This window comes from Rhinolophus sinicus, chromosome 12 (genome assembly GCF_057876585.1).
Source record: "Rhinolophus sinicus isolate RSI-liver-muscle chromosome 12, RSI-T2T, whole genome shotgun sequence".
Classification (NCBI taxonomy): Eukaryota; Metazoa; Chordata; class Mammalia; order Chiroptera; family Rhinolophidae; genus Rhinolophus; species Rhinolophus sinicus.
In genome coordinates this window covers 36313148-36323954 of record NC_142512.1, presented here as the reverse complement: position 1 = coordinate 36323954, position 10807 = coordinate 36313148, and positions in this window count along the sequence as shown.

The window sequence follows — 10807 nt, the reverse complement described above, 5'->3', positions numbered from 1 at the left end:
TGATGACGAGGCCCCAGACACTCAGAGGGAGACACTAAGGAACCAGAGCCATGGACTCTACACTGTGAACTTGGGGACCGAGGGAGCAGCATCGCTGCCTCAGCCCCCCTCAGGCCTCCCCTCTGGCCTAAGATGAAGATCAGAGGCCTGACAGAGCTGGAAGGGGGTTTTAAAACTTAGTCTACCCCCTCATTTTACATACTGAAGAGTAAGGCCCAGAGAGAGGCAGTGGCTTGCCCAAAGCCACCCAGCAATGGGGTGGCCAAATGTGGGCAGGTCCCCTCCTCTCTGAATGAGGAGCGCAGGCCTGAGTTTTGCTTGAGGGCTAGGAGAGGGGGCCCGGGAGACCCTCTAGGAAATATGTCCTGTAGCCAAATCCTGTCCACTCTCCACCATCTCCAAGCCTGTCCAACCCCAGTGGAGACGGGATGCTTTACCCAAGGCCTGGTCCCGTGATCCATTATGACCTGAGTCAGGTTTGGGGTTTGTGGAAAGGGGCACTGCTTCCCTCTGCCTGCCCCCCTCCGGTGTGTCAGTGTGGCATCTGTGGTGTGGCCCAATCTGTAGGTACCCTCTATCCTGGCACAGATCCAGAACCAACACAGGCCGTGTCTTTTCCTAGAGTCAGTCAGGGACTAAGGAACCCCCCACCTGCAACACAGATACACACACACACACACACACACACAGGATGAGAAATCTTTTCTCCACAAGTTCTTTCCCTTGGGCTGGGACCGGATCCTGCCTGGGGCAGCTGCCAGAGAAGCATCACAGGGAATTGAACTCTGCTCTCTCTCTTCCCTCGCCCCCGGGTTTGGCGGGCCAAGGACGACTGAGGTTGGAGCTGGCGCCTGTCTTCCAAGGGCCTGCTCCCCCCATCCTCCTCTTCCCTGCAGGCATGGATTTGGCTGGGCCCCGAAGGTCGTGATGAAAAACGGACCATGTGGGAATGCAGCAAGAAGGAACTGAGACTGTAGCCCCTAGAGGGTCTCTCCCAAGTTCAGAGGACCCTACAAAGGACTGTATTCCCCCTAGCTTGGTGCCAGGAAGGGGCCTGGAGGTCTCTCCTGGCCTGTTTTGCTTGATGTTGGAATGAGAGTGGCTCCCCCTCTATTTAGCATGAACGAGCCCCAAGCAGGGTGTGCACTGACAGCCACCCCTTCCCCTGCCCAGGTTCTCCCAGCCCTGCGTGAGGGACTGGACACGTTGTATGTAGATGGCACTTCTGGGATTTCAATCTGTGAAGAGAGGAAAAAACTCACCTGCTGGCCCCTCACCTGTGCACCTGGGAGTGGACAGAGTCTGAGTGTATTTATTTCCCTCCCCAGCAGTTGGGGAGGGCGTTGGGGGGTGGCAAGTATGTTTTAGCATGTGTTTGGTTCTGGGGCCCCACCTGTCTCCTTTTGGGCCGAGATGGAACCCTTTTGGCCCCCTAGCTGGTGGCTGTGAGCTCCAGACTCCCTGACACCTTCCCTTTGCATCCTGTGTAACCATTTCTTGGGCCCTCCTGAAACTTACACATAAAACATAAATGATGAACATTAAATAGCAAAGAAAGAAAATTAGTGCAAAGATTTTCTGGAAACACACATGGTTTGAGTTGGTGGGGATTGTATGTGTGGCAGGGACCCAGGTATAATTTCCAACTCAGTTTCTGTCCTGTTCCCCTTCCTCCCTCCACACACACCAAACGGGAAATTTTTAACAGAAATCCAGCAAATTCACATGTGTAGCCATGGAGTTATTTTAAGTGGGATAGGGAAGGAGTGGGGGCCCTTTGCCCCCAGATCTTGGAAAGGGAAAGTGAAAATGGCCACGTAGGAAGCCAGCCAGCTGTGAACTTGACCAGATGTCAGAAATGAAACTGACCACAGGGGAGCCAGAGGCTTGCTAGAAGGGTCAAGTCACACCCCAGTGCTCCCAGCCACCCACATGGCTGGAGAGAACTCCCCTTACACACACACACACACACACACACACACACACACACACACACACACACACACACACACACGGTCTGGCTCCAGATGGCCTGACAGGAGCTCGTCTGGCCCAGCCTGGAGTTAGGCAGGCCCCTTCCTGTGGCTTTCCCAGGCAGGTCCCAATCCCAGCTTCTGCCAGCCTGGGTTTGAGCCCTGCCTGGCTCATGCCTGGGAGCTCCCAGGGCCTCATGGTTTCCAGCCCCAGGCCTGTTCTCTACTCTAAGGCTGGCCCAGACACTGGTCAGAGCTGCTCAGCCCCTGCTGGTCCTTTGGCCAGGTCCTCTGGTGATTGGCTTGTGGTTGTTGGGGAAGGCACAGGCGGCTTACTCTTCCCGGAAAAAACAGGAAACAAGCCTTCCTGATCTCAGGATCCTGGGAGAGGCCAGCCGGGCCCCAGCCAAGAGTGAGGCATGAGGTGGAGGGGCGGCTGTCTTCCATCTCCCACCCCCGGACTGGGAGGCTTTGAGGAAGGGGGGTAGCTACAGAGAGTAGGAGAAATGATGCTGGTACTTGGATAAGTACCCCCACCCAGTGGGGTGGAGAGATAATCTCCATCTTGAGGGAGCCTCCCATCTGATGGGGAGGCACAGTCCAGACTTGAGGATACCCCTACCCTGAGGAGGGAGGCACAACTGCTGTCCTAAGGGAGCCTCATTCTGGTGGGAGAAACATCTCTGATTTTGGGGGGGAGGGCCAGATGCTGCCTGTGGGAATAAGGGCGACACAAATCACAAATCCCTTTCTTCAGCCATCTTCCATTCTCAAGAGGAGACAGCAGACAGGCCCTATATGGTGTGGAGTGCCATGCTAGGGGTGAGCAGAAGGGGGGCTGTCCCAACCCAGACCCACCCTTACCAAGGGTTAGGGAAGGTTTGTTAGCAAAGACATTGAAGGTGAGCCCTTAGGGATGGGTGGAGTCAACAAGCCAGGGGAGGAGAATTCCTGGCAGACAAACCAGCTCTGCAAAATCCCTGACGAGAGAGGACAGAGCACAGAGGGTTTGGGGAAGCTCCTGTGCCTGGAGGCCAGAGAGTGAGCAGAGAGGTCAGTGGGGCCAGATGGAGAAGGGCTTATAAAGAGACACGCGAAGGTGTCTGTGCTACATTCTTAGAACACTATGGAGCCACTGAGGGGTTTTAAGCAGGCGGGTGCCATAGAGAGATTTCCAGTTTAGAAAGCCCTAGCTCTGGCTGCAGTATGCAAGGTGAGGGTGTGGCAGAATAGGCTGGGAGGTGGTCAGTGGTGGCCTGACGTAAAGAAAGGACCACAGGGATGGTGAAAAGAGGACATTCTAAAAAAGCTCCTCCCAGCACACCAGCTTGGGTGGGCGGTACAGAGGTGATTGACACTGGCCTAGAGCTCGGGCGGGGGGGGGGGGGGGCAAAGCCTGAAAAGACATCATACCAAATATTTTCAAATCCCCACCCCCACCCTCCTTCAGCCTAACCTCTAGCCCTCCTTCTCCAATGCCCCCATGAGGGCTAATGAAAATGCTTCATGGGCTTCCCATCTTTAATGTGGCCCCTGAGGGCTGCATGAGGCCCCTGCCAACTCCTCCAGACTCACTGCCTTGCTCCAGCCATCCCCTTCCTCATTCTCTGTGCTGCCCCAAACCAGCCATCTTACAATTCTTCAGCTTCAGTGTTCCCTGTAGCCACAAGGCCCTGGCACATGTGGCCCCTTCAGTCTGAAACACTCTCCCCAGTTACTTCTCAGTTCAGTGCTTCCTTGGGGAAGCCCTCACCAAACTCTGGACCAACATCAGGTTTCTCGATTCCAGATTTAGAGAACAGCGTGTTCCACTCCTTTTGTTTAGACCACTTATCTCTCTTTGCAATTAGGCACCCGTCTGAGTGATTATTTGATTACTGTAAACTCCAGGAAACCAGAGACAGGATCTGGTTTTGCTCACTTTCTAATCTTCCGCACCTTGCCTGGCATATAGCTAACACCCAATAAAACGTTGCTGACTAAATGAATGAAGTGCTCTAAAGCAGCGCTGTCCAACAGGCACAATGCAAGTGACATGTGTGAGGTTCAATTTTGTACTAGCCACACTATGAAAGTGAAAAAGAAACATGAGATAAACTTAATAATATATTGCATTTAGCCCAATATGTCCAAAGTATTATTTCAACATGTAATCAATATTTTAAAATTATTAATGAACTATGTTCCATTGTTTTTCCTACTAAGTTTTCAAAATTCAGGGTGTATTGTGCTAGTACAGCACATGTCAGTCTGGACTCGCCCCACGCCCAGTGCTCAGAGCCGCGTACGGCTGTGGCTCACATGGGGAAGCTCGAGTAGGAACTCATCCTGAGCCAACCCCGGGCTCAGAGATCACATACATGCTCCTGTGCTCTTCCCGTGTCATCAGTCTCCTTGGACTCCAGGCCTTTAGTTCTCCCTTCCCACCCCACCCTACCCACAAGGCTTCTCTCCTCGTCGCTCAAGCCAGGAAACCTCTTTGTCGCTTTCATTCTCTAGGCTAGAGGATGAGACACTTTGTCTTCACTGGCCCATCAGAAGCCTCATGCCTCCCGCCCCTTTCATCTAATGCAGTGAAGCCGAGATGAGACTTGGAACAATGTGAAAAGCTTCTACATCTAGTGGGGAGGGGTGTGGTGGGGGCCACTGAACCTGTAGCCCGGTGCTCCAGGGAAAGAAGGAGCTGGGCCAGAGTTGGGGTCAAGAGAAGACATTTCCCATGATGCTCCAGGCTGGGGGTCTGCTGACCATATGCCTGGGGGAGGCGGCTCCTCAGATAATGCAAAGCAGATTCCTCCCCAGCTTTGTGGCAGCTGGTGGGCAGAAGGCCAGGGGATAAGACTGAGCCCCAAGGCGTCTGGGTACAGAAAAGCTGAGGCGAGGAGGGCTCCTTCAGCCTCCTGCCCCTCTTCTCTGACTGCCCCAATACCCTCGCCCTCATGCTGACCCATCCCAGCTACACTAGGTTCCTCTTCGGCAATCTGCCTGCCCTGGGCCCTGCTCCAGATGCCAGCTCACTGTCCAGCTCTGTCAAAGACCCCCAGGTCTCAGCATACACCCTGTGTGGCCGCTGATGCAACACCATTATACAGACAGGCACCCAGTATTGTTCCCAAGGCAGACCGTGAGTGGCCCTTTCAACCCCACACACACGGTGATTCCTCCCAGGCTCAGTTGAAAGTTAGAGCTTTCCCTATTTCCACATCTCAATTCTACCTATTCCAGTCATGTCAGAGGAGAGGCCAGGAACGTTTCCCTAAGGCTCCATCATGGGAGAACATTCAGGAACATTCCGACTCTCATCCCCCCATTCCTCCTAGGGCACTCGGTCCTGCCCACTTCCCACAGCATCCGGGCACTTTCCAATCCCTGTACTCCTTTCCTGGCGATCCCTGCTCCAGCTGTTTCTAGCTGCATTCCCAAAAGGCTCCTAGGAAAGGTGGGATTGGGTCTCCTCCCTGCACTGACTGCTCCCTTTGAAAAAGTCTGGGAATGCTCCATCTCCTTCCCATATTCTAGTGACTCATAGAACCTGGGGGTCCTGTGTTATTTAGTGGGAGCCTGATGTCCCCTGAGAAGCCCTCAACACTCTCTGGCCTGGGCCTCGGGCACAATGTCCACATTGCAGGGGCCAAGGCCCAACCCATGGCCTAAGGCTCCGTCAGCAGCCCACATGGTTCTCATCTACTCCTGTGGACCTTGGGATGCCAGCAGGCCACACCTAGAGCCGAAGGAGGATGACCGCTATGGCCTCCTGGGGGATGATGCTGGGCTCCAGAAGCTGGCCACCGGGGAGCCTCCCTCTTCTCACCCCGGGTACAGTTTGGATTCTTTGCAATACACCAGGGAGAAAACCCAACCCAAGGTGGTTTGAGGAATTTGCTGTCTGTGGGAAATGAAAGGTCCAGAGGGTAGGGCTGGCTCTAAGCCCAGCTTGATTCACAGGCTTAAACAACACCCCAGATCCCAGTTTCTCCTTCTCCATCTCTCGCCTCTATTTTCTCCCATAGACAATTCAGGTTCAAGCGTGTGGGAAAGAAAACACCTCAGCCCTAGAACCCAGGCGAAAGCCTTCAGGTGTTCTTTGGTTCTGATTGGCCATCCTTGGGAATCGTAATCACTGACTGACTAAGGCCAGGAGACAAGACTGAGCCCCAGGCCGCTGGTACAGAAGGTCCGTTTCCAGGGCTCCATGTCTGGGGCAGGGCTATGCCCTGAAGCATGGGGACTGAGAGGGGGGGGAATTGAGGTTCAGTTACAAAGGGGGGACCAAAACAACAAATGTAGCCTCACCTTAGATGGCTCTTTCCTCCTCCCCGAGCAAGCTGAGCAAGACTCCACCCCCAAACCCAGGTGTGTCTTTCTGGTGAGAATCACCAGGAAACAACATGGACATAGAGATGCAAGAGCCTCCAGGAGGCACTGGGGATGCAAAGAGGGAGGAAGACCTCACGGCTGTAGGGACCCAGGGAGGGTCCTGCGGGGAGGCCTTGATCTGAGCTTTGAAGGATGGACAGGACTTCGATTGTGGGGATGGAAAACAGGCGGAGAGAATATTTTTAGCAGAGGAAATAGCTGAAGCAAAGGCACCGGAGTGGGGAGTGGGGAACAGTTATCTTTGATTGGCATAAATACCGAGGGGAACAAGGTGAAAATTGGGCCAGGTCTAGTAGGGACCAAAATGCCAAGTGGGGAACTTGGACTGGACAGGGAGCTACTGAGGTTGCCTGGGCAGCAGAGTGTTCTGGAAGGAGGAACTAGAGGCAGGAAGGCCAGCTGGGAGCTTGGTGCTTCAGGCACAGGAACTAGCGGTTGGGAGGAAAAGAGGGAAGCAATTCAGGAAATATTAAGAAGGGAGCATGAGCTCGCTTTGGCACTGGGTCAGATGGGAGCTAGCAAGGCAGAGAGGAGTCTGCATGACTCCTAGTCTTCAGCTTTGGCAGCTGAGGGGAGTTGCAGGAGGCTTTTGTGGAGGAGCAGGAGTTCCCTGTTGAGTTTGAAAAGTCTGCGGGATGTTCAGGGAGGAAGGCAGGAGGCATGGTTATACAAGGCAGGGAAGTTTCAGGGCTGCAGGAAATTCCAGGGAACATTTTTAAAACCATCTGCCAGCCACTGGGTGAGGCCCCCCTGAGACAGAGGGAGAGAGTTCTGCCCTGGCAGCCAAGGAGAAGGAGGAGGCAGAGACGATCAAGAAGGGCCAGTGAGTTGAGGGGCCTGGATCTCGCAGCATCAAAGAAGCATAAGAAAGGAGCAAGTTTCCAGGAGGCGGCAGCTGGTGATGCCTAATGCAGGCGCTGCAGGGAGCTCTGGGAGGGAGAAAGCTGTGATGGGCCCCTGGATTGGACTGTGGGGGGTGCCCGAGACAGATGCCAGTGGTTGGAGGAGAGGATGGCAGGTGAGGCAGTGGAGACTCCCCTGCGTATAAGAAAGCTTCTCCTAGAAGCTTTGCTGAGAGGGGAAGGAGATAGGGCCTTTCTTGGGACAAGGAGGGACTTTTTGGGGGGGAAGAGGAGGTAAGATGTACCTGCATGGTCAGGGAGCTTTAAAGTTTCAAGCCGGCTACCCAGAGCCATCCCTCTCAGCTTGGACTCCACAGCCTGGTTCCACCAGCCCAGCCCCTCTGTGTGAAATTCCACAGCCTCAAGGGTCCAAGCCAGCTGAAAGGGGTTCAGCTTTGGTTCTCAGGGTCCTAGCTCTCTTGTTGCCCAACCTTCTTGCCCTCTACCCCCCAACCATTCTTCAGTCCCGCTCACATCCATCTCACTGCCACTGGTGCAGGATTAATCAGCAAGAACCAGTGCCTTGTTCTCAAAGGAGCTCAAGGTTCAGTTAAAATGCAGAGGGAAATTGTCTAAAAATCTAAATGGTATTGGATTCTGCCGGGAGAACTACAACCTAGACCCCTGTCCAAATGCCACCTCTTTGAGCCTTTAATAAGCAACCATTAGGCCCTGCGTGTGAGATCCTCATTCCATCCCTTCCAGGGGAATGGCTGAAGGCCAGGGCAGGGCTGAAGAAGCTGCCAGAATCACAATAGGTTTATGCAGAAGCCACCTTGGCAGCTCTGGGCACCAAGCCCCGCCTCTTCCTGGGGTAACACATGGGATGGGCACGTGCCCAAAGAATGCCACATGCCTGTCAGGCTGGAGCCTGCCTCATGCCTCTCCAGGGAGGCTGCCAGGAGCCCTTAGAGCAGGGCAAACGCAGAACAGTGACTCAAGTGAGGGGTGGGGGCTAGGGAGGGAAGGCCCGATTGTGGCACCATCCCTCTGCCAGGTGCCAGGCTAGTCAAGGGAAGGGCAGGGAGCACGACTGCCAGGGGCAGGGGCTTGGCTCCCCCATCTGGGAGAATGGCAGTGCCTTCTTGGCAAGAGAGAAGTCTGCTTGGTAGACTGGCATAGAGGCTGTCTCAGGCTGACCTAAATTCAGATTTGATGCCCAAATGCCAAGTAGCCCTCCATCAAAGAAGAGCCTCCATTGAAGACAAAGGGGTGGCCATAGTCCAAGCTTTGGGGGATGTGCCCTTAAGGCCAGCAGCGAGGATAGGGGGACGGGAAGGGGTATCAGTGGGAGCCATAGTCTGATTCCCTGGACTCTGGGCCCCAAGTCTAGCCTCGAGGTGGGGGAGAGACCCTGGAGACCCTAGGGGACCCTAGGGGATAGGGCCTAACCTGAGCCACTTAAGTGGGTGAACCAAGCAACACAGCGCCTGTTAACTGGGGCCTCTGAAGACAATGCTTAATGATACAAATGACATTTTAAACTTTATAAAGCACTTTCACAGCTGTAATTTCACATGATTGTCTCATAAATCCTGCAACAGAGGTATTATTGGACCCACTTTATAGATGAGACAACTAACGCCCAGAGATTTGCCTAAAGCCACCTGATAGTAAGTGCAGAACCCACCTGGGAGCCATGTCTGTCCCCTAGCACCCTCACCTCCTGTTCTTCCCCCGTGTGAGCTAGGACGACTCTGCTGCCCAGGGACTGAGGGTGGAAGTGGTTGTAGTGAGATTGGAGTGGAGATGAAGGTGGGGGCAAGTGGCTGATCTGGGGAGGCAGGGAGCCTGGGGTGGGAATTGGAATTCAGACAGGGGACAGAGGTTGAAGATAAGCTGACCTCATCTGGGTATTTCCAAAGGCTCATTTCCCTTCCAAAATCCCCTACCCCCTCCTGCAAAGAGTGGCAGGGACAGCTGGGACCCACAAGGGAAAGAAGAAAGGGGATCCCCGTTCAGAGCCTGGTGTCTTAACCTTGGTGCCGCCACTAGCATCCCCTCCCCTCTGCTCCCAGCCCCCTACCCAGGCTGCAGGAGGCTGGCGCCACGGAGAGCCTGGCATAGAGCCACATAGACCAGGCCTGGCGGAGGGGGCAGAAGCTCACCCTCGGGAGATCTAGCCTGGACCCCTCTGCCCATCCCCGACTGCCCAGCACTTTGCCTGTCCATGAGATCCCTCAGGGCCTGACACCTCATTCTGGGATTCAGACAAGTGTGCTCTTTCAAGACACCCCACACCCTCCCCACCCTGGGCTCTGTTGGGTCCTCCCCAGTCCCTAAAATGAGGCTTCAAGGCCCACCTGCCAGAGCTCTGCTCCCACTTTTGCGGCTGGTTATTTCGGCCCCATCACCCAAGGACTCAAGTGGAAAGGATGTGAGCTTCAGAGTCACGTCAGCCTGGGTTAAACCCTGGCTTTGACACTTCCTAGCTCTGGGATCCTGGGCAAGGCAGGCACATATCGTCATTGAGCCTTTGTTCCTCGACTGTAAAACGGGAAGAAATAGCAGCTCTCTTGGAGATTTGCAGTAAAACTGAAAACTACTGTATATGAGGTGAGATCTAGCACCAGCCTGGGTCATCATCCCCGTCCTGGCATTACAGGCCCCAGAGAAACTCCACCCTGCAGCCACACTTCCCACCCGGGCCTTCACTGCTGCACCTGTTGCCGTGAGGCCCTCTCCCTGGGACTACCTGCTGCCTCATCCCTTTCCCAGCTCCTCCTGGGAGCCCTTCAGGATCTGCCTCTCGTATTTCCCCCAGGATCTTCTCAGCACTTTACATAGAAAGGACTCTGTTCCATTTTGGGTCCTTGCTTTATACCTGTTATTAAATGAGAAGCTGATTCATCTCTGCGACCTTCTCCATCTCCACTGCACCCCAGTACTTTGTGCACGTAGGTGCTCAAAAGCTCGTGGAATGCTGACTGCATTCCTTTTCCGTGGAGTGAGTCTAGGCTATCATTCTGCAACCTGTGTGGGCCCAATTCCACACGGAGCCTTCACACTGTCCAGTGAGGACAGAGCACTGCTAACCAAGGAGACCCTGCTACCCAGCAGTCCTTGGATAAAACGATAACGAGAGAGGGAGCGCGAAGAGAGAGAAGCATATTAACAGGGGCCAGCCCTGTGACTTAATCCAACTTGACACACGTTGGCAAAGCCATTCACGTTGTCCTTCTGACACCATCCAGGCCAGCAGCTCATGCCTTCCCCAATTCTTGGCTGACAATATTGAGAGAGAAGCCACCCACAGACACCAATTGTGAGACAGACATAGCCTGGGCTCCTAGGCAGGAGCTGGAGGAAGGTTGTGGGGTAGGGAGAAGTAACGTCAGGGACAATGGCTGACCTTGGCTGCAGCTGACCCCGGGCTGGAGACTAACACATCGGGCACGGTCTGCTTTCTGGACTGTTCTCCCCATATACACCATCTGCACTCCAACCCCTTTTTAGATTTTTAGTAAAGTCCCGTCTTCATTTCACTTGAACTGTAAGCTCCTTGAGAACAACGGACTGGCTCTTACTAATTAATCCCCTACACCCAGCGCTGTG